This window comes from Mchenga conophoros, linkage group LG15 (genome assembly GCF_057382185.1).
Source record: "Mchenga conophoros isolate Kocher_MC1m ecotype Shallow Benthic linkage group LG15, M_conophoros_male_GT1.1, whole genome shotgun sequence".
Taxonomy (NCBI): Eukaryota; Metazoa; Chordata; class Actinopteri; order Cichliformes; family Cichlidae; genus Mchenga; species Mchenga conophoros.
The window spans coordinates 28,619,448-28,642,810 of NC_140540.1; the positions used below are offsets into that span (position 1 = coordinate 28,619,448).

At 38.3% G+C, this 23,363-nt stretch overlaps 1 long non-coding RNA gene across 7 annotated transcripts; it reads left to right on the plus strand.

Annotated features, from left to right (window-relative positions):
• The first annotated feature begins 12,694 nt into the window (after positions 1-12,694).
• LOC146558593 (uncharacterized) lies at positions 12,695-22,777 on the plus strand. Of its 7 annotated transcripts, none has more exons than XR_014888672.1 (9): positions 12,695-14,415; positions 14,954-15,115; positions 15,368-15,406; positions 15,582-15,701; positions 15,844-16,005; positions 19,886-19,999; positions 20,717-20,874; positions 21,302-21,359; positions 22,313-22,777. It is a non-coding gene; the product is annotated as an uncharacterized LOC146558593 (long non-coding RNA). The 7 variants fall into 7 exon arrangements; XR_014888673.1 differs by having other exon boundaries at positions 14,959-15,115; XR_014888671.1 differs by having other exon boundaries at positions 12,695-15,115; positions 15,368-15,476.
• The last annotated feature ends 586 nt before the right edge of the window (positions 22,778-23,363 follow it).

A 23,363-nucleotide genomic window follows, 5' to 3' on the forward strand; every position in this document is an offset into this window, starting at 1 on the left:
GAAGTTGTACAAAAACGCTTTCTTTCGCCAAGACAGTGCGTTTCTCACTGTTACATGCATTTGAATGGGGAACTCGCCCGAAACAAAGTATAGGTTTTCATTATGTGTATAACTTGGAAATCTTAGCTCAAACGGCTGCAAAACCTGTTTTCCCAGCACGGGGACCTTGAGTTCTATAAGATAAAGCCATAAACATGTTTGTCTGAGTCTTCTATCAAAAGTTACAGCTATTTATATGAAGTTGTACAAAAACGCTTTCTTTCGCCAAGACAGTGCGTTTCTCACTGTTACATGCATTTGAATGGGGAACTCGCCCGAAACAAAGTATAGGTTTTCATTATGTGTATAACTTGGAAATCTTAGCTCAAATGGCTGCAAAACCTGTTTTCTCAGCACAGGGACCTTGAGTTCTATAAGATAAAGCCATAAACATGTTTGTCTGAGTCTTCTATCTAAAGTTACAGCTATTTATATGAAGTTGTACAAAAACGCTTTCTTTTGCCAAGACAGTGCGTTTCTCACTGTTACATGCATTTGAATGGGGAACTCGACCGAAACAAAGTATAGGTTTTCATTATGTGTATAACTTGGAAATCTTAGCTCAAACAGCTGCAAAACCTTTTTTCTCAGCACAGGGACCTTGAGTTCTATAAGATAAAGCCATAAACATGTGTATCCGAATATTCTATCAAAAGTTACAGCTATTTATATGAAGTTGTACAAAAACGCTTTCTTTCGCCAAGACAGTGCGTTTCTCACTGTTACATGCATTTGAATGGGGAACTCGACCGAAACAAAGTATAGGTTTTCATTATGTGTATAACTTGAAAATCTTAGCTCAAACAGCTGCAAAACCTGTTTTCCCAGCACGGGGATATTGAGTTCTATAAGATAAAGCCATAAACATGTTTGTCTGAGTCTTATATCAAAAGTTACAGCTATTTATATGAAGTTGTACAAAAACGCTTTCTTTCGCCAAGACAGTGCGTTTCTCACTGTTACATGCATTTGAATGGGGAACTCGACCGAAACAAAGTATAGGTTTTCATTACGTGTATAACTTGAAAATCTTAGCTCAAACAGCTGCAAAACCTGATTTCCCAGCACGGGGACCTTGAGTTCTATAAGATAAAGCCATAAACATGTTTGTCTGAGTCTTCTATCAAAAGTTACAGCTATTTATATGAAGTTGTACAAAAACGCTTTCTTTCGCCAAGACAGTGCGTTTCTCACTGTTACATGCATTTGAATGGGGAACTCGCCTGAAACAAAGTATAGGTTTTCATTATGTGTATAACTTGAAAATCTTAGCTCAAACAGCTGCAAAACCTGTTTTCTCAGCACAGGGACCTTGAGTTCTATAAGATAAAGCCATAAACATGTGTATCCGAGTCTTCTATCAAAAGTTACAGCTATTTATATGAAGTTGTACAAAAACGCTTTCTTTCGCCAAGACAGTGCGTTTCTCACTGTTACATGCATTTGAATGGGGAACTCGACCGAAACAAAGTATAGGTTTTCATTATGTGTATAACTTGAAAATCTTAGCTCAAACAGCTGCAAAACCTGTTTTCCCAGCACGGGGACTTTGAGTTCTATAAGATAAAGCCATAAACATGTTTGTCTGAGTCTTCTATCAAAAGTTACAGCTATTTATATGAAGTTGTACAAAAACGCTTTCTTTCGCCAAGACAGTGCGTTTCTCACTGTTACATGCATTTGAATGGGGAACTCGCCCGAAACAAAGTATAGGTTTTCATTATGTGTATAACTTGGAAATCTTAGCTCAAATGGCTGCAAAACCTGTTTTCTCAGCACAGGGACCTTGAGTTCTATAAGATAAAGCCATAAACATGTTTGTCTGAGTCTTCTATCTAAAGTTACAGCTATTTATATGAAGTTGTACAAAAACGCTTTCTTTTGCCAAGACAGTGCGTTTCTCACTGTTACATGCATTTGAATGGGAAACTCGCCTGAAACAAAGTATAGGTTTTCATTATGTGAATAATTTTAAAATCTTAGCTTAAACGGCTGCAAAACCTGTTTGCCCAGCACGGGGATATTGAGTTCTATAAGATAAAGCCATAAACATGTTTGTCTGAGTCTTATATCAAAAGTTACAGCTATTTATATGAAGTTGTACAAAAACGCTTTCTTTTGCTAAGACAGTGCGTTTCTCACTGTTACATGCATTTGAATGGGGAACTCGACCGAAACAAAGTATAGGTTTTCATTATGTGTATAACTTGAAAATCTTAGCTCAAACAGCTGCAAAACCTGATTTCCCAGCACGGGGACCTTGAGTTCTATAAGATAAAGCCATAAACATGTTTGTCTGAGTCTTCTATCAAAAGTTACAGCTATTTATATGAAGTTGTACAAAAACGCTTTCTTTTGCCAAGACAGTGTGTTTCTCACTGTTACATGCATTTGAATGGGGAACTCGCCTGAAACAAAGTATAGGTTTTCATTATGTGTATAACTTGGAAATCTTAGCTCAAACAGCTGCAAAACCTGTTTTCCCAGCACGGGGATATTGAGTTCTATAAGATAAAGCCATAAACATGTTTGGCTGAGTCTTCTATCAAAAGTTACAGCTATTTATATGAAGTTGTACAAAAACGCTTTCTTTCGCCAAGACAGTGCGTTTCTCACTGTTACATGCATTTGAATGGGGAACTCGCCCGAAACAAAGTATAGGTTTTCATTATGTGTATAACTTGGAAATCTTAGCTCAAACGGCTGCAAAACCTGTTTTCCCAGCACGGGGACCTTGAGTTCTATAAGATAAAGCCATAAACATGTTTGTCTGAGTCTTCTATCAAAAGTTACAGCTATTTATATGAAGTTGTACAAAAACGCTTTCTTTCGCCAAGACAGTGCGTTTCTCACTGTTACATGCATTTGAATGGGGAACTCGCCCGAAACAAAGTATAGGTTTTCATTATGTGTATAACTTGGAAATCTTAGCTCAAATGGCTGCAAAACCTGTTTTCTCAGCACAGGGACCTTGAGTTCTATAAGATAAAGCCATAAACATGTTTGTCTGAGTCTTCTATCTAAAGTTACAGCTATTTATATGAAGTTGTACAAAAACGCTTTCTTTTGCCAAGACAGTGCGTTTCTCACTGTTACATGCATTTGAATGGGGAACTCGACCGAAACAAAGTATAGGTTTTCATTATGTGTATAACTTGGAAATCTTAGCTCAAACAGCTGCAAAACCTTTTTTCTCAGCACAGGGACCTTGAGTTCTATAAGATAAAGCCATAAACATGTTTGTCTGAGTCTTATATCAAAAGTTACAGCTATTTATATGAAGTTGTACAAAAACGCTTTCTTTCGCCAAGACAGTGCGTTTCTCACTGTTACATGCATTTGAATGGGGAACTCGACCGAAACAAAGTATAGGTTTTCATTACGTGTATAACTTGAAAATCTTAGCTCAAACAGCTGCAAAACCTGATTTCCCAGCACGGGGACCTTGAGTTCTATAAGATAAAGCCATAAACATGTTTGTCTGAGTCTTCTATCAAAAGTTACAGCTATTTATATGAAGTTGTACAAAAACGCTTTCTTTCGCCAAGACAGTGCGTTTCTCACTGTTACATGCATTTGAATGGGGAACTCGCCTGAAACAAAGTATAGGTTTTCATTATGTGTATAACTTGAAAATCTTAGCTCAAACAGCTGCAAAACCTGTTTTCTCAGCACAGGGACCTTGAGTTCTATAAGATAAAGCCATAAACATGTGTATCCGAGTCTTCTATCAAAAGTTACAGCTATTTATATGAAGTTGTACAAAAACGCTTTCTTTCGCCAAGACAGTGCGTTTCTCACTGTTACATGCATTTCAATGGGGAACTCGACCGAAACAAAGTATAGGTTTTCATTATGTGTATAACTTGAAAATCTTAGCTCAAACAGCTGCAAAACCTGTTTTCCCAGCACGGGGACTTTGAGTTCTATAAGATAAAGCCATAAACATGTTTGTCTGAGTCTTCTATCAAAAGTTACAGCTATTTATATGAAGTTGTACAAAAACGCTTTCTTTCGCCAAGACAGTGCGTTTCTCACTGTTGCATGCATTTGAATGGGGAACTCGCCCGAAACAAAGTATAGGTTTTCATTATGTGTATAACTTGGAAATCTTAGCTCAAACAGCTGCAAATCCTGTTTTCCCAGCACGGGGACCTTGAGTTCTATAAGATAAAGCCATAAACATGTTTGTCTGAGTCTTATATCTAAAGTTACAGCTATTTATATGAAGTTGTACAAAAACACTTTATTTCGCCAAGACAGTGCGTTTCTCACTGTTACATGCATTTGAATGGGGAACTCGACCGAAACAAAGTATAGGTTTTCATTATGTGTATAACTTGAAAATCTTAGCTCAAACAGCTGCAAAACCTGATTTCCCAGCACGGGGACTTTGAGTTCTATAAGATAAAGCCATAAACATGTTTATCCGAGTCTTCTATCAAAAGTTACAGCTATTTATATGAAGTTGTACAAAAACGCTTTCTTTCGCCAAGACAGTGCGTTTCTCACTGTTACATGCATTTGAATGGGGAACTCGCCTGAAACAAAGTATAGGTTTTCATTATGTGTATAACTTGGAAATCTTAGCTCAAACAGCTGCAAAACCTTTTTTCTCAGCACAGGGACCTTGAGTTATATAAGATAAAGCCATAAACATGTTTGTCTGAGTCTTCTATCAAAAGTTACAGCTATTTATATGAAGTTGTACAAAAACGCTTTCTTTCGCCAAGACAGTGCGTTTCTCACTGTTACATGCATTTGAATGGGGAACTCGCCTGAAACAAAGTATAGGTTTTCATTATGTGTATAACTTGGAAATCTTAGCTCAAACGGCTGCAAAACCTGTTTTCTCAGCACAGGGACCTTGAGTTCTATAAGATAAAGCCATAAACATGTTTGTCTGAGTCTTCTATCTAAAGTTACAGCTATTTATATGAAGTTGTACAAAAACGCTTTCTTTTGCCAAGACAGTGCGTTTCTCACTGTTACATGCATTTGAATGGGAAACTCGCCTGAAACAAAGTATAGGTTTTCATTATGTGAATAATTTTAAAATCTTAGCTTAAACGGCTGCAAAACCTGTTTGCCCAGCACGGGGATATTGAGTTCTATAAGATAAAGCCATAAACATGTTTGTCTGAGTCTTATATCTAAAGTTACAGCTATTTATATGAAGTTGTACAAAAACACTTTATTTCGCCAAGACAGTGCGTTTCTCACTGTTACATGCATTTGAATGGGGAACTCGACCGAAACAAAGTATAGGTTTTCATTATGTGTATAACTTGAAAATCTTAGCTCAAACAGCTGCAAAACCTGTTTTCCCAGCACGGGGATATTGAGTTCTATAAGATAAAGCCATAAACATGTTTGTCTGAGTCTTCTATCAAAACTTACAGCTATTTATATGAAGTTGTACAAAAACGCTTTCTTTCGCCAAGACAGTGCGTTTCTCACTGTTACATGCATTTGAATGGGGAACTCGCCCGAAACAAAGTATAGGTTTTCATTATGTGTATAACTTGGAAATCTTAGCTCAAATGGCTGCAAAACCTGTTTTCTCAGCACAGGGACCTTGAGTTCTATAAGATAAAGCCATAAACATGTTTGTCTGAGTCTTCTATCTAAAGTTACAGCTATTTATATGAAGTTGTACAAAAACGCTTTCTTTTGCCAAGACAGTGCGTTTCTCACTGTTACATGCATTTGAATGGGAAACTCGCCTGAAACAAAGTATAGGTTTTCATTATGTGAATAATTTTAAAATCTTAGCTTAAACGGCTGCAAAACCTGTTTGCCCAGCACGGGGATATTGAGTTCTATAAGATAAAGCCATAAACATGTTTGTCTGAGTCTTATATCTAAAGTTACAGCTATTTATATGAAGTTGTACAAAAACACTTTATTTCGCCAAGACAGTGCGTTTCTCACTGTTACATGCATTTGAATGGGGAACTCGACCGAAACAAAGTATAGGTTTTCATTATGTGTATAACTTGAAAATCTTAGCTCAAACAGCTGCAAAACCTGTTTTCCCAGCACGGGGACCTTGAGTTCTATAAGATAAAGCCATAAACATGTTTGTCTGAGTCTTCTATCAAAAGTTACAGCTATTTATATGAAGTTGTACAAAAACGCTTTCTTTCGCCAAGACAGTGCGTTTCTCACTGTTACATGCATTTGAATGGGGAACTCGCCCGAAACAAAGTATAGGTTTTCATTATGTGTATAACTTGGAAATCTTAGCTCAAACAGCTGCAAAACCTGATTTCCCAGCACGGTGACCTTGAGTTCTATAAGATAAAGCCATAAACATGTTTGTCTGAGTCGTATATCAAAAGTTACAGCTATTTATATGAAGTTGTACAAAAACGCTTTCTTTTGCTAAGACAGTGCGTTTCTCACTGTTACATGCATTTGAATGGGGAACTCGACCGAAACAAAGTATAGGTTTTCATTATGTGTATAACTTGAAAATCTTAGCTCAAACAGCTGCAAAACCTGATTTCCCAGCACGGGGACCTTGAGTTCTATAAGATAAAGCCATAAACATGTTTGTCTGAGTCTTCTATCAAAAGTTACAGCTATTTATATGAAGTTGTACAAAAACACTTTATTTCGCCAAGACAGTGCGTTTCTCACTGTTACATGCATTTGAATGGGGAACTCGCCCGAAACAAAGTATAGGTTTTCATTATGTGTATAACTTGAAAATCTTAGCTCAAACAGCTGCAAAACCTGATTTCCCAGCACGGGGACTTTGAGTTCTATAAGATAAAGCCATAAACATGTTTATCCGAGTCTTCTATCAAAAGTTACAGCTATTTATATGAAGTTGTACAAAAACGCTTTCTTTCGCCAAGACAGTGCGTTTCTCACTGTTACATGCATTTGAATGGGGAACTCGCCTGAAACAAAGTATAGGTTTTCATTATGTGAATAATTTTAAAATCTTAGCTTAAACGGCTGCAAAACCTGTTTGCCCAGCACGGGGATATTGAGTTCTATAAGATAAAGCCATAAACATGTTTGTCTGAGTCTTATATCTAAAGTTACAGCTATTTATATGAAGTTGTACAAAAACACTTTATTTCGCCAAGACAGTGCGTTTCTCACTGTTACATGCATTTGAATGGGGAACTCGACCGAAACAAAGTATAGGTTTTCATTATGTGTATAACTTGAAAATCTTAGCTCAAACAGCTGCAAAACCTGTTTTCCCAGCACGGGGATATTGAGTTCTATAAGATAAAGCCATAAACATGTTTGTCTGAGTCTTCTATCAAAACTTACAGCTATTTATATGAAGTTGTACAAAAACGCTTTCTTTCGCCAAGACAGTGCGTTTCTCACTGTTACATGCATTTGAATGGGGAACTCGCCCGAAACAAAGTATAGGTTTTCATTATGTGTATAACTTGGAAATCTTAGCTCAAATGGCTGCAAAACCTGTTTTCTCAGCACAGGGACCTTGAGTTCTATAAGATAAAGCCATAAACATGTTTGTCTGAGTCTTCTATCTAAAGTTACAGCTATTTATATGAAGTTGTACAAAAACGCTTTCTTTTGCCAAGACAGTGCGTTTCTCACTGTTACATGCATTTGAATGGGAAACTCGCCTGAAACAAAGTATAGGTTTTCATTATGTGAATAATTTTAAAATCTTAGCTTAAACGGCTGCAAAACCTGTTTGCCCAGCACGGGGATATTGAGTTCTATAAGATAAAGCCATAAACATGTTTGTCTGAGTCTTATATCTAAAGTTACAGCTATTTATATGAAGTTGTACAAAAACACTTTATTTCGCCAAGACAGTGCGTTTCTCACTGTTACATGCATTTGAATGGGGAACTCGACCGAAACAAAGTATAGGTTTTCATTATGTGTATAACTTGAAAATCTTAGCTCAAACAGCTGCAAAACCTGTTTTCCCAGCACGGGGACCTTGAGTTCTATAAGATAAAGCCATAAACATGTTTGTCTGAGTCTTCTATCAAAAGTTACAGCTATTTATATGAAGTTGTACAAAAACGCTTTCTTTCGCCAAGACAGTGCGTTTCTCACTGTTACATGCATTTGAATGGGGAACTCGCCCGAAACAAAGTATAGGTTTTCATTATGTGTATAACTTGGAAATCTTAGCTCAAACAGCTGCAAAACCTGATTTCCCAGCACGGTGACCTTGAGTTCTATAAGATAAAGCCATAAACATGTTTGTCTGAGTCGTATATCAAAAGTTACAGCTATTTATATGAAGTTGTACAAAAACGCTTTCTTTTGCTAAGACAGTGCGTTTCTCACTGTTACATGCATTTGAATGGGGAACTCGACCGAAACAAAGTATAGGTTTTCATTATGTGTATAACTTGAAAATCTTAGCTCAAACAGCTGCAAAACCTGATTTCCCAGCACGGGGACCTTGAGTTCTATAAGATAAAGCCATAAACATGTTTGTCTGAGTCTTCTATCAAAAGTTACAGCTATTTATATGAAGTTGTACAAAAACACTTTATTTCGCCAAGACAGTGCGTTTCTCACTGTTACATGCATTTGAATGGGGAACTCGCCCGAAACAAAGTATAGGTTTTCATTATGTGTATAACTTGAAAATCTTAGCTCAAACAGCTGCAAAACCTGATTTCCCAGCACGGGGACCTTGAGTTCTATAAGATAAAGCCATAAACATGTTTGTCTGAGTCTTCTATCAAAAGTTACAGCTATTTATATGAAGTTGTACAAAAACGCTTTCTTTCGCCAAGACAGTGAGTTTCTCACTGTTACATGCATTTGAATGGGGAACTCGACCGAAACAAAGTATAGGTTTTCATTATGTGTATAACTTGAAAATCTTAGCTCAAACAGCTGCAAAACCTGTTTTCCCAGCACGGGGACCTTGAGTTCTATAAGATAAAGCCATAAACATGTTTGTCTGAGTCTTCTATCAAAAGTTACAGCTATTTATATGAAGTTGTACAAAAACGCTTTCTTTCGCCAAGACAGTGCGTTTCTCACTGTTACATGCATTTGAATGGGGAACTCGCCCGAAACAAAGTATAGGTTTTCATTATGTGTATAACTTGGAAATCTTAGCTCAAACGGCTGCAAAACCTGTTTTCTCAGCACAGGGACCTTGAGTTCTATAAGATAAAGCCATAAACATGTGTATCCGAGTCTTCTATCAAAAGTTACAACTATTTATATGAAGTTGTACAAAAACGCTTTCTTTCGCCAAGACAGTGCGTTTCTCACTGTTACATGCATTTGAATGGGGAACTCGCCTGAAACAAAGTATAGGTTTTCATTATGTGTATAACTTGGAAATCTTAGCTCACACAGCTGCAAAATCTGTTTGCCCAGCACGGGGATATTGAATTATATAACATAAAACCATAAATACGTAAATCTGAGCCTTCTATCAAAAGTTACAGCTGTCTTCATGAAGCTGTACAAAAACACTTTATTTCGCCGAGACAGTGCGTTTCTGACTATTACATGCATTTGAATGCAGTTCTCGCACGAAACAAAATATAGGTTTTCATTATGTGAATAACCCGAAAATCTTAGCTCAAACCTGTTTGCTCAACACGGGGATACTGAATATTATAAGATAAAGTCATAACTACTTAAATCTGAATCTTCTATCAAAAGTTACAGCTAACTTCATGAAGTTGTACAAAAAGGCTTTATTTTGCAAAGATAGTGCGTTTCTGACTATTACATGCGAGACATGTGTCTCTTTACTGTGTTTAAGACACTTTACAGGTCCCTCCCCTAATGAAGAGTAGTGAGCAGCTGATTGGACCATGGAACAGGTGACCACGTTCAAAAAGCCGCTCTGACAGCTCCAGAGGGGAGAGAGAGAGAGAGTGTGTGCAACGAGCGAGTAGCCTGACAGCCTTCGCGGTTCTTACCATGGTTTTCCCAGCCTGTGCTTATCTTGTGTATTTGTGTGAGGGTGAATTGTAAAAGCCGCTCCTAGTGCATTAGCTGAGAGCTTAGGCACTCGTGGGCTGAAGCGGAAGGGGTGAGCTGCCTTTTCTTTTGGAATCGTTTTCTCCTGTTTTCTTGGTCAGGGAGCGAGGGATAGCTCTGTCATTTGTTTGTTATTTTTCTTTCCTAGGGTTTAGTTAGTCTTTTCTGGTCGGTCTTAGTTGGTTTTGTTTATTATTTTGGCCTGGGCTCACCCTGGAGCTATGCTTCTTGTCCTTAAATAAAATCACCTTTTTTTACTCACAACTGGTTTGGATGTTTGGCTTGGGAACCAGGGCGGGGATTTGTCTCTCTCTCCTCCAACCTTATGTGCGTCCCTACACGCCTAGATTAGGGGCGTAACATAAATGGAGTTCAAACACGAAACAAAGTATAGCTTTTTATTTTGTGAATAACTTAAAAATCTTAGCTCACATAGCTTTAAAACTGTTTGCTCAACGGGGATATTGAATTCTATAAGATAAAGCCATAAATACGTATATCTGAGTTTCCTATCAAAAGTTACAGCTGTCTTCATGAAGTTGTAAACCCTTTATTTCGCCGAGACAGTGCGTTTCTGACTTTTACATGCATTTGAATGGAGTTCTCGCACGAAACAAAGTATAGGCTTTCATTTTTTCAATAACTGGAAGCTCTTGGCTCAAACAGCTGCAAAACCTGTTTCCCCAGCACGGAGATGCTGAATTGTATAAGGCAAAGCCATATTGATGTGTGTCTGAGCCTTCTATCAAAAGTTACAGGTAACTTCATGAAGCTGTACAAAAAAACTTTATTTCGCCGAGACCGTGCGTTTCTGACTATTACATGCATTTGAATGGAGTTCTCGCACGAAACAAAGTATAGGTTTTCATCTTGTGAATAACTTGAAAATCTTAGCTCACATAGCTTTAAACTGTTTGCTCAACACGGGGATATTGAATTCGATAAGATAAAGCCATAAATACGCATATCTGAGTCTCCTATCAAAAGTTAGAGCTGTCTTCATGAAGTTGTAAACGCTTTATTTCGCCAAGACAGTGCGTTTCTGACTATTACATGCATTTGAATGGAGTTGTCGCACGAAACAAAGCATAGGTATTCATTTTGTGAATAACTTGAAAATCTTAGATCAAACAGCTGCAAAACCTGTTTGCTCAACACGGGGATATCGAACTTTATAAGACAAAGCCATAAATATGTTTATATGCGTCTTCTATCAAAAGTTACAGCTGTCTTGAATGAAAGCATTATAGCAGCTTACCTCGATCATGTGGTAGAACAGACACATGGGCCACCTACGTGTCCTTCTATGGCAGGAGTAGTTGCCACAAACCTGCAAAACAAAAAGAAATGATCAGGTGACATGAACAGATTTATACAGCCATAAGCAAGAGATTCTTCCTGCCTGTGGGCGTCAAACTGGACCCCCCCCCCCCCCCCCCTCCTTACTGTAACTATCAAAACTATCATAGTCTAAAACTATCATCTCATATCAAAACTATTATAATCACATTATGACTTTATCAGTTATAACAATGAGAAACGGTAAACAATTTGGCAAATAATACTTATAATTTAAAATAAATAAAATAATAATAAATAATAATAAAAAATAATAATAAAATGAAAATAAATACTTATAATTGTGCTTACCTGGTCCAAATGATCCACAGTCCCTTTGCATTTGTTATAATCCAGGATGATGTGGGGCTTTCTCTTCCCAGAGTCCTGGACTTGTAGCTCACGGTGCCTGGTGCTCAATAAGACAACCTTTTTTCTTTGCTTGGGGATGTAGGAAACCACAGCCTTGCCCCCCCCCCCCCCCCCCCCCCCTGTAGCGACCTGGACGGGAGAGACGATCATCGAATCTTACTGCCCGATTAATTTGCTCAAATCTTTTCTTTTTTTTTTTGACATGGTAGCATGAAACAGAAGAGCCCTGTCTCCCCATTTCACAGGCTTGTTGTCGTTTCATGTTGAGACCTGTACAGGCCAGCCAGCATCACAAGCCCCATGTAAGCCTGCAACTCCTCATCTATGTCCTTCCAGTCTTTTACTGACCTGTTGCCCCTGCAGGTTGGTGAAATGCAGGATTAGCTGCATAATGTCCTCTGCAAAAAAAAAGATGGAAAGTGCTCACAGGGCTGCTGATCCTATACGATTTGCATAATGGGTTGGTCCTGGGGTTAAAATGGGGGGAGGAAAAAATGGCAGGACCTCTTCGTGTGTGGGTTGCCACATGATTTCTCCATTTTTAGATCTCCACTGGCCATCCTCCAGTCTTGTCTCTTCCTCCTGCTCTTCTTCCTCCTTCTCCTTCTCCTCCTCCGCACATGAGCTGCAAAGCTCCTTGGTGCCTGGCAAAAATTCTTCTTCGCTGTCAGAAGTATCTCCACTGCTTGTGGAGAGTGCAAAACTGCAGCAACAGCCTCCTCTAAACTGAGTGCACGCTTCATTGTGTCTGTGCAGAAATGACCACTCAGACCAGGCTGCAAAGTATTCTCATAGACTTCAAAGGTGCACCTGAATAAACATGCTATACCATACATCCAATAAGAGAGAGGAGGCACACTCTTGATCAAGAAAAAACATAAGCGCAGGCCTTTGATCTCTTCCCCCCCCTCTCTTTCTCTCTCTCTCTCTCTCTCTCTCTCTCTCTCTCTCTCACACACACACACACACACACATGCACATACATACATACACAATACCATTTTATGGTGGTTAGCTGTTTTATTGTCATGCATTTTACAAGGTAAGATAACCATGTCCTGCATTCAAAACCACTGAAAATGTCTATGGTGGTGCTGTGCCTAATATTGTGCTGGTGTATGCTGGGTAATCGCACAGCTAGCGACTGGGTGACTTTATTCACCCGCTTCGGCTGTTATCAGTCCATATCCCCTAGATATGGACCATCTCCTGCTAGATTGTTCAGAAGGTTGTTATCATCCATCCAGATGGAGGATCACTAACAGGAGCGTGGGAAGACTCCAGAATCCACTCTGGCTGCAATGTGTGTACAGGTAAGACCGTTTAAACGGACAGCATTTATAGAATGACTATTAAAAGTCAGACCAGCGAGTGTCAATAATGTTAATGTGGTTATGTTAGTAATACACCGAGTGCTAATATAACAGCTTTAAGATGCATTTGTAGATGTTATTACGTGTTTTACCGTCTTTATGGTGCTAGCTTAAAGTTACGGTGTAAACGTTAGCTTATATTGGAGTAAAGCTGTTACTGTTTAAACGATGTTAGCACAGAAATATTAGCTTCTGTCATGACTGACGAAGTTACTAGTTAATAAAGTTTCCAGTAAAGTGTTTAATCGCAGCCACAGACTGACAGCAAATATCTCGATTAGCTTCAGTGCATCTGTAATAAATATGTGCAAGTTTCAGTGCTTCGTTTAAACTGTATGATACTTATACTGACCCAGGGTCAGTGTAAAATACAATCCTAGCTGTGTGAACAAAGCCTGGCTCCTTTAATCCTGCATGAAAAACCTCAGGATGCAGGCTATTATTACTCTTTCCTGCTGGCACACCTGTCGCACCTGAGAGTCAGCTAGAAACTTACAGTGACGTGGACATCATGCAAAGACTGCCAGACTCTGTAATACTGCAAATGATCAGTGACTCAAGTTAACACTAAACTTTAAACGGTACCTCTGTGTCTCTGTGTGCTGAACATTTAGGATTGAGTCAGGCTGCATCTGTGTTAGTCCTCTGACAGACTGGTGACCTGTCCAGGTGTGCTCTACCTATGACTACTGGGACAGGCTCTAGCTCCTGTAATAGAAATTTTATGTTATTCTCATTTAAAGCATTTAAGTGCTTATGCATATGCTTAGTTGTGACACTGTTATAGACTGTTCAATGAAAGTTTCTAAAACTAGATGAACTTACTTCAGCAGTTTGAGAAAACAACTCCCTTTACAGGTGCTGATAACGTCAAGGGCACAAAACAGCATAACCATTGATCCGTTAGGTTTCATAGCGAGACACGTGAAGTGGCAGAGCTGACATGACTGAACTGTGATGTTTGATGTGTGTTTGCTCTCCTGTGCACAGTAATAAATAGCATGATCACAGCTCTTTCTGTGTTGCAGACTTTATTTAAAAAATTCCATGACATCTACTATAACTGAACCAACCTGGTGCTCTTCATTTATGGAGGCTGTTGAGTCTGAATGTTGGATGTTGTGTATCTCGTGTTCTCTGGGCTTTGTTGTCCTCAGTCTTTTTGCAGGATCAGAAAACAAAACCGGGAGGCGCGTAAATGTTTCTTCTCCATGATGTTTCTTCAAATGTTTCTTCTGGATGATGATATGACCGTGACACGGGATGCCACCTTTGGTCTTGTGACGAAGCAAAGCTCAGGAAGAAGTGTGATTAAATGGTACCCACATGTTGAGAAGGATGTACAGGGCACCTGCAGCCAAATCCAAGCTTCAGCTTAGTTGTAGTTGCAGAATGCTATAGGACTGAGACATCTAAGGCATCAAATGTTTGATTAAATGGATGAAAAAGAGAAGTTTTTTCCCTATAATTATCACTTCTTAAAATCTGTAGCAACTTCAAGTCTGTCAGCATGCTGAGCATGCTCAGAATGTGACAATATATTTTTGTTCAATATTTAATTTCTTTCAGTTGCAATTGTTAAATGAAAAAATATATATTCTTATAATTTAGCAAACGAATTTATCAAAAAAAAAAATACATATATCTGTATTAGTTTTAGTAAATTAATTTGACACCTGTATTGAAAATACCATATTGTATTCATACAGAATCAGTATGGTATCATTGTTTGTCTGTTCACTGATTGTTGAAGCTAAGAGCTACTTTGATCTGTTTAGATCTAAAGTATCCAAAGTTGAGTTCTAATGTTTCTTCACCCCTGTGTGTGTGATATGTGATTTCCTACATGCTGGCAGAGCAGAGCAGCAGTTTGTGCTCACAGATGGTGACAGTGTGGAGAGACGGTGGTATTTCCTCAGAAGAACCAGCAGAGTCACAAAGGACACCAGTCCATCTCACCACCTTGACTTGCTGACTGATGTTCGTCTGCACTGCACAGAGGAAATCAACTGACCGAGGTTTGTCCAGTGACATGTTATGAAATGTATATTTGTTTTATGCTTACAGATATGTTTTTCTTGACAGAGGCTCTGCAGAGGTTAGACAAAGCAGAGAAAACATGTGCTTTACATTTTACTGTGATTTATTGAGATATTTGTTGCCTGATGTTCAGCAGGAATGGAGAAATAGAATCAAAGGGAGATGTTTTTCCTGTTTTTGTAATGATGTAAGTAAATCTTCAATATTATTTATTTGCTTGGTTATATTAGGAGCGTTTCTGAGTGAGGGGGAGAGGAGTCATCATCCAGGTAAAGTGACGTGGATCAGTGGATACACTTGTCTCCCCTTTAAAGGAGACGATCCAAGTCATCCTTAAATGTTAGTGCTTTCAAATACACAAACATTTTTAAAGGACAAAAATGAACATCCAACTTTGACTGTAATACAAAATAAATCTTTGCATGTGTGTTTTCAAACTCTCAGATGGGCAGTATATCAGTCTTGGACTGTCTAACCTGCCGGAGCAGCACTGAATGACCACCGCACGAGCATGTTCCTGCAACATTCAGCATCTGATCCTTCATCTGTGTGCTTCTGCTTTTGGTAAGTAGAGTTACCCAACTCCAGTAACTCTAAACACATGCCATCCATTTCTAACGGCCTGGTTACTTCCTGTCAGTTACTTTAGAAACCATGTGGTCACCTGACCTAACACTGTTTCTTCTTCTTCCCCTTAATGTTGAAGTGTCAAATGTCAAACAGCTGGAGAGGAAACTACACCAGTGTACTGGGATGTTTCAGCAACACGTGCCAGATGCTGTTCCTTCATGGTGACATCACCAGAGACAGTCCCGCCCACCTCAGGACCCATTGATTATGATGATCTGATCCATCAAACCCCCAGCAGGTGAACTTTATTCATGACATAACACCGCAACAATGTAAAAAATTAAACAGCAACAGTCTAAATGTAAAGTGCATTCTAAAGTCCTCTTCAATAAATTGTATGCAAAGAGTCATTCAGGTCACTACAGAACCCAGAGTCTTCATCATTAAATCTCTGGTTGCTTCATTTTTTCTATCCTATATCAGATATTTTAAAGGTTAGCTTAGGTAAAGTTCCATTCTCATGGTGAGGCAAAGTGCTTTATGTGTGTGTGTGCGTGTGTCATGAACGGCTATAAAAGGCCTATAATTAAAGAACAAAGTGGGGTTTGAGTTCGAGTTGCGGCAGACTGTCACTACTTGTAAATGGAACGCAGCCTTCCTACGGCGGACAGCTAATAACAGGAATCGGACGCGGTCCAGCCAAGTCCACAGCAACCACCATAGCAACCGCCTAGCATGACCTTAAAAACATATTCTGTCTTCATAACTATCAAAATCGTGAAATGATTTGCAAAGTGTGAAAGTGTTACAGCTGCAGAGAGCTATGGCGGTATCTATGGAAGCTGTTTACATAGCTAATAATATACGATGTAACCATGGAGACAGTCAGTCACTTGAGCTAGCGGTGCATGTTTACTACAGTGAATAAGGTGATTGAGTGCACAGCGTCCACACTCTGCAGGGGATAAAGACATTACTTCAATATTATTTTATATTGATATCTATTAGCCTTCTGTTGACCATCACCTCAGGTTCACCATTATAGTTTCAGCATACAAATGCACACTGTCTAAACACATTCAAAAACTCATGTCTCAGAGATAAGCACAGCTGTTCATGTTTGTCATTAGAGTTTTATTTGTAAGAAAATTATGAACTTCATATTGTGCATTAAATAAAAGAACATTTCACAACTCTGAGTCAACAGAAACAGGTAACAGAAATGTCTCTAATGTGTACAGTGTAGTGTAAGCATTAAAAGATCATAAAGGAAAAACTAACATTTATGTGAAACTAATTGTAATAAAAAATGAGCAGGTGCTTTATAGATTTAAAAGAAAGAATCTGAAAACAACACTTTTTTGGTCTAAGTGATCAAAGTAGAAAACAGAACTGATGTTCAAGAACAAACCGTAGCTGCACTAATATTACACATCTCGATCGTTGTACTGAACAGACATGTTGCTTTTAAAACCACATGCAGTGTGTGACCATGACTGTTCACTGAGACCATGAACGCCACTTCGCTGAAGCATTCTTCTTCTTCTTCTTGCCATTAAATTGAAAGCAGAAGCAGCACGAGCTGATTTGATCTACTGAAAGGAAAAAGCAGAACATCTGAGTTGAAACCAGTCAGCTGAAATCATTAAGACAGGAACAAATTCAATGCAGTGTCTCAAGTGGCTTAGCCTGTTACAACTGTTGATACAAGCTAAATACGGTTAACACACAGTGTCAGGGAGCTCCAGTGTGGGAACTAGTGGCTTTAGGTTTGTAGTCATTTAACTTTCATCCATTCATTCATTTAATTCAGGAGGAAGAAATGCCAGGTTGGTGCAGGCTGGTTACATGCATTTGGTCCCATGCTGTCTTTAATTAAATGACTTGGTTCATTTTATGGCTGGGCTGTATGTGGGGTTATATCAGGTTATTTGGGCAGGAGTACCTGTCCCCTGTTAGACTTAGAAAGTTTCTCCATAAGTAGAGTTTCTAACTCTTCTAGCACATCTGTGGCTGACAGCTTTTTGGTGGCTCTTTTTACCCCACACTGGTTGTGAGTGTGTAAATAGCCCCACTAGTTATTTTGGGTTGCAGTTAACTAGGGAGGAAGGGGTGGGTATGCCATGATTAGGTGAATAACAATTATATGTGATACATAAATTTCACAATGCATGCATATATCTCTATCAATTAAACCTGGCCTGAGGGCTGCCATTTTTTACATTCAGTTATTTATCTTAGAAATGTTGGAACTAAATAATGAATGTGTTACAGTTAAAGTGAAACACTGGTCAGTGTAAATGGCTCATTGGGACACAGAAACCTTTAAATTAAACCTGATATCTAGTGTCAAACAATATCAAAGCTGTAAAAGATGTTTACATTCAGAATTTATAAAACTATGATTGTAAATAAATTCAAACAAGTGAGCTTTTCTCTTTGTGCTGAATATCAACACTGTGGTTTCTTAGACTGTAAGCTTTACTTTAGTGCAACCAGTTGCAGAAGCTGCCACTCCAAATGTCTTTTGATAACAAGAAAAAAATACCTTTTCAGTACACGGCCTGAAGTTCTTCTCCGACATCTTCTGCAATCGGCTTTGTCTGCTGGTTTGAAGACAATAAACCACAAAGAAGATGATTTAGTCACTTTGTCTGCGTCATGCAGCTCGAATGTGTCGTGTAACGATGTTGAATAGCCGTCGTTATCCCTCTGCTTTGAGCCTTTTATCAAAAGTTACAGCTAACTTCATGAAGTTGTACAAAAAGGCTTCATTTCGCCGAGACAGTGCGTTTCTGACTATTACATGCATTTGAATGGAGTTCTTGCACGAAACAAAGTATAAGTTTTCATTATGTGAATAACTTGTATTTTACACTGACCCTGGGTCAGTATCAACTTCATGAAGACAGCTGTAACTTTTGATAGAGGACTCACACACAAACATATTTATGGCTTTGCCTTATAGAATTCAGCATCTCCGTGCTGAGGAAATAGGTTTTGCAGCTGTTTGAGCTAAGATTTTCAAGTTATTCACAAATTGAAAACCTATACTTTGTGTCGGGCGAGAACTCCATTCAAATGCATGTAATAGCGAGAAACGCACTAACGTGGTGAAATAAAGCGTTTTTCCATAAACTTCATAAAGACAGCTGTAAATTTTGAGAGAAGACTCACACACACATTGGGGGGATATTGAAGTCTATAAGATAAAGCCATGAATATGTTTGTCTGAGTCTTCTATCAAAAGTTACAGCAAGCTCTATGAAGTTGATGAGAAACGCTTTACTTCGCCAAGACAGTGCGTTTCTCACTGTTACATGCATTTGAATTTAGTTCTTGCCCGACACAAAGTATAGGTTTTAATTTGTGAATAACTTGAAAATCTTAGCTCAAACAGCTGCAAAACCTATTTCCTGAGCACTGAGATGCTGAATTCTATAAGGCAAAGCCATAAATATGTGTGTGTGATTCTTCTATCAACAGTTACAGCTGTCTTCTTGAAGTTGATACTGACCCAGGGTCAGTGTAAAATACAATCCTAGCTGTGTGAACAAAGCTTGGCTCCTTTAATCCTGCATGACAAACCTCAGGATGCAGGTTATTATTACTCTTTCCTGCTGGCACACCTGAGAGTCAGCTAGAAACTTACAGTGACGTGGACATCATGCAAAGACTGCCAGACTCTGTAATACTGTGAATGATCAGTGACTCAAGTTAACACTAAACTTTAAACGGTACCTCTGTGTCTCTGTGTGCTGAACATTTAGGACTGAGTCTGCATTGACTTTATTTATTGAGACTTTAATGTGCTAAAAGCAGGTTGAAGACAGCTCAGAAACATTTGAAGATTAAAATTTAGCATTATGGCTGCTGGTGGTTTGTAAAGCCTATACTCAGCTGTAGTTTTTGTTACTAATTTATGTTTGTTGTTGTTTAACACAGATTTCAGAAGAGCAAATATGCTTAATAGTTTAACTAGATTTCATTTGTCAGTGTGGGACTGCTGAGTCACCTGAAGAACTCATTTCATTCATTCTCCACATGATGTTCATATACAGAAATGTTTCACAGGAACTGGTTCCTCCCAAACTGTGAACTAGTGTGTTTCCATAGATTATCTCTGTATGAATGTACTTTTAAATGAAGGCAAGTGTTTGTCCTTTTTTGTTCCTCAGTTACAGTACGTGATATCTTGATATCAGGCGGTCAACACTGGGGGAAGACAAGAAGCAGACGTACTTCCAAGAGGGAGCTGCAGTGAGGACACAGCCAGGTCACTGAGGTCAGAGGTCAGAATCTGAAACAGCTCAGGTTTATATTTTAGGGGTTATAAAAAATCAAAATGTATTTATGAAGAAACCTTTAAATAATAGTCATAATTATGATTATTATAAGAAATATCAAACATTTAAGTGGATTTTCCGTTACACATATTGTATTATCCCTGCAATAAACTGGCAGCCTGTCTTTGTCCTGTATCAGCTGGGATAGGCTTCATCCTCCCGCAACCCTGAATTGGATACATTGTATGTAATCTGATCATTTACAAACTCAAGGTATCTAATCAAAATGTAAGTAATAATTATAAAATGGGAAAGCAGAAATAAGTGTGACATAAATGTAAATGTGTTAGCTGACATAGAGGACAGCTACATGTAGTCTGAAAAACCTTTGTTGTCAAGTTTGCAGGTATATCAGCACGAGACATTCTTACATAGAAGAGTCTGTTAAAGTCTCTAACTCAGCGAAGCATTATTGGTCCCGTCTGTTTGGATAAATATAGTAAGTTGATGTTTGTCCATTTATTGACACATTTTCTTAAGTGCTTATCCAGTTCAGGATCACAGTGGAGCTGCAGCTGGATATGTTCATTAAATAAACCTTACAAAAGTTAACAATAAACCTGCATCCATGTACGTTGTTGTCCACAGGATAAGAAAATCAAACTGGAACACTGTGGAACATGTTAATAAATGTTTGTGTGTTTATGCCTGTGTCTTTCACAGGAGGCGCTGGAAGGTTTCCCTAATAGTTCCTGGTGAATCAAAGCAGAACCATAAAGGTTGCTGGATTGCATGATGGCCTTACCCCTGAGCAGTCATCCTGTTAAAGGAGGAACCAGTTAGAAGCTGTTTTCAAAGTAGCTGAGCAGATTTCATCTCAAGTAAGCGATTAACTGTTTGTTCATCTGTTCTGCCACTTAAAGAGCATTTAAGGACGTCTTTCGAGTGTCCAGCTGAATTAATTCTACTGGCTCTCATGGTCATTTGCTATTATAGACATATTTTTCATGTTCATCCAGCTATTTAGTAAATTCTATCTATTTAGTAATATCCGTCAGCTATAAAATGTAATATAGATATAAAAAATATCTAAATATCTCCTGCACTTTATATTTTAATGATGTAAGTCTGTTATCGTGTTACATTAGCATTCCTCACATATCAATGAGATGCTGTACAGTACAATCCTACTGACGCAGCAGAGGGATAACGACGGCTATTCAACATCGTTACACGACACATTCGAGCTGCATGACACAGACAAAGTGACTAAATCATCTTTTTTATGGTTTATTGTCTTCAAACCAGCAGACAAAGCCGATTGCAGAAGATTTCGGAGAAGAACTTCAGGCCGTGTACTGAAAAGGTATTTTTTTCTTGTTATCAAAAGACATTTGGAGTGGCAGCTTCTGCAACTGGTTGCACTAAAGTAAAGCTTACAGTCTAAGAAACCACAGTGTTGATATTCAGCACAAAGAGAAAAGCTCACTTGTTTGAATTTATTTACAATCATAGTTTTATAAATTCTGAATGTAAACATCTTTTACAGCTTTGATATTGTTTGACACTAGATATCAGGTTTAATTTAAAGGTTTCTGTGTCCCAATGAGCCATTTACACTGACCAGTGTTTCACTTTAACTGTAACACATTCATTATTTAGTTCCAACATTTCTAAGAGAAATAACTGAATGTAAAAAATGGCAGCCCTCAGGCCAGGTTTAATTGATAGAGATATATACATGCATTGTGAAATTTATGTATCACATATAATTGTTATTCACCTAATCATGGCATACCCACCCCTTCCTCCCTAGTTAACTGCAACCCAAAATAACTAGTGGGGCTATTTACACACTCACAACCAGTGTGGGGTAAAAAGAGCCACCAAAAAGCTGTCAGCCACAGATGTGCTAGAAGAGTTAGAAACTCTACTTATGGAGAAACTTTCTAAGTCTAACAGGGGACAGGTACTCCTGCCCAAATAACATGATATAACCCCACATACAGCCCAGCCATAAAATGAACCAAGTCATTTAATTAAAGACAGCATGGGACCAAATGCATGTAACCAGCCTGCACCAACCTGGCATTTCTTCCTCCTGAATTAAATGAATGAATGGATGAAAGTTAAATGACTACAAACCTAAAGCCACTAGTTCCCACACTGGAGCTCCCTGACACTGTGTGTTAACCGTATTTAGCTTGTATCAACAGTTGTAACAGGCTAAGCCACTTGAGACACTGCATTGAATTTGTTCCTGTCTTAATGATTTCAGCTGACTGGTTTCAACTCAGATGTTCTGCTTTTTCCTTTCAGTAGATCAAATCAGCTCGTGCTGCTTCTGCTTCCAATTTAATGGCAAGAAGAAGAAGAAGAATGCTTCAGCGAAGTGGCGTTCATGGTCTCAGTGAACAGTCATGGTCACACACTGCATGTGGTTTTAAAAGCAACATGTCTGTTCAGTACAACGATCGAGATGTGTAATATTAGTGCAGCTACGGTTTGTTCTTGAACATCAGTTCTGTTTTCTACTTTGATCACTTAGACCAAAAAAGTGTTGTTTTCAGATTCTTTCTTTTAAATCTATAAAGCACCTGCTCATTTTTTATTACAATTAGTTTCACATAAATGTTAGTTTTTCCTTTATGATCTTTTAATGCTTACACTACACTGTACACATTAGAGACATTTCTGTTACCTGTTTCTGTTGACTCAGAGTTGTGAAATGTTCTTTTATTTAATGCACAATATGAAGTTCATAATTTTCTTACAAATAAAACTCTAATGACAAACATGAACAGCTGTGCTTATCTCTGAGACATGAGTTTTTGAATGTGTTTAGACAGTGTGCATTTGTATGCTGAAACTATAATGGTGAACCTGAGGTGATGGTCAACAGAAGGCAAATATATATCAATATAAAACAATATTGAAGTAATGTCTTTACCCCCTGCAGAGTGTGGACGCTGTGCACTCAATCACCTTATTCACTGTAGAAAACGTGACTGACTGTCTCCATGGTTACATCGTATATTATTAGCTATGTAAACAGCTTCCATAGATACCGCCATAGCTCTCTGCAGCTGTAACACTTTCACACTTTGCAAATCATTTCACGATTTTGATAGTTATGAAGACAGAATATGTTTTTAAGGTCATGCTAGGCGGTTGCTATGGTGGTTGCTGTGGACTTGGCTGGACCGCATCCGATTCCTGTTATTAGCTGTCCGCCGTAGGAAGGCTGCGTTCCATTTACAAGTAGTGACAGTCTGCCGCAACTCGAACTCAAACCCCGCTTTGTTCTTTAATTATAGGCCTTTTATAGCCGTTCATGACACGCGCACACACACACATAAAGCACTTTGCC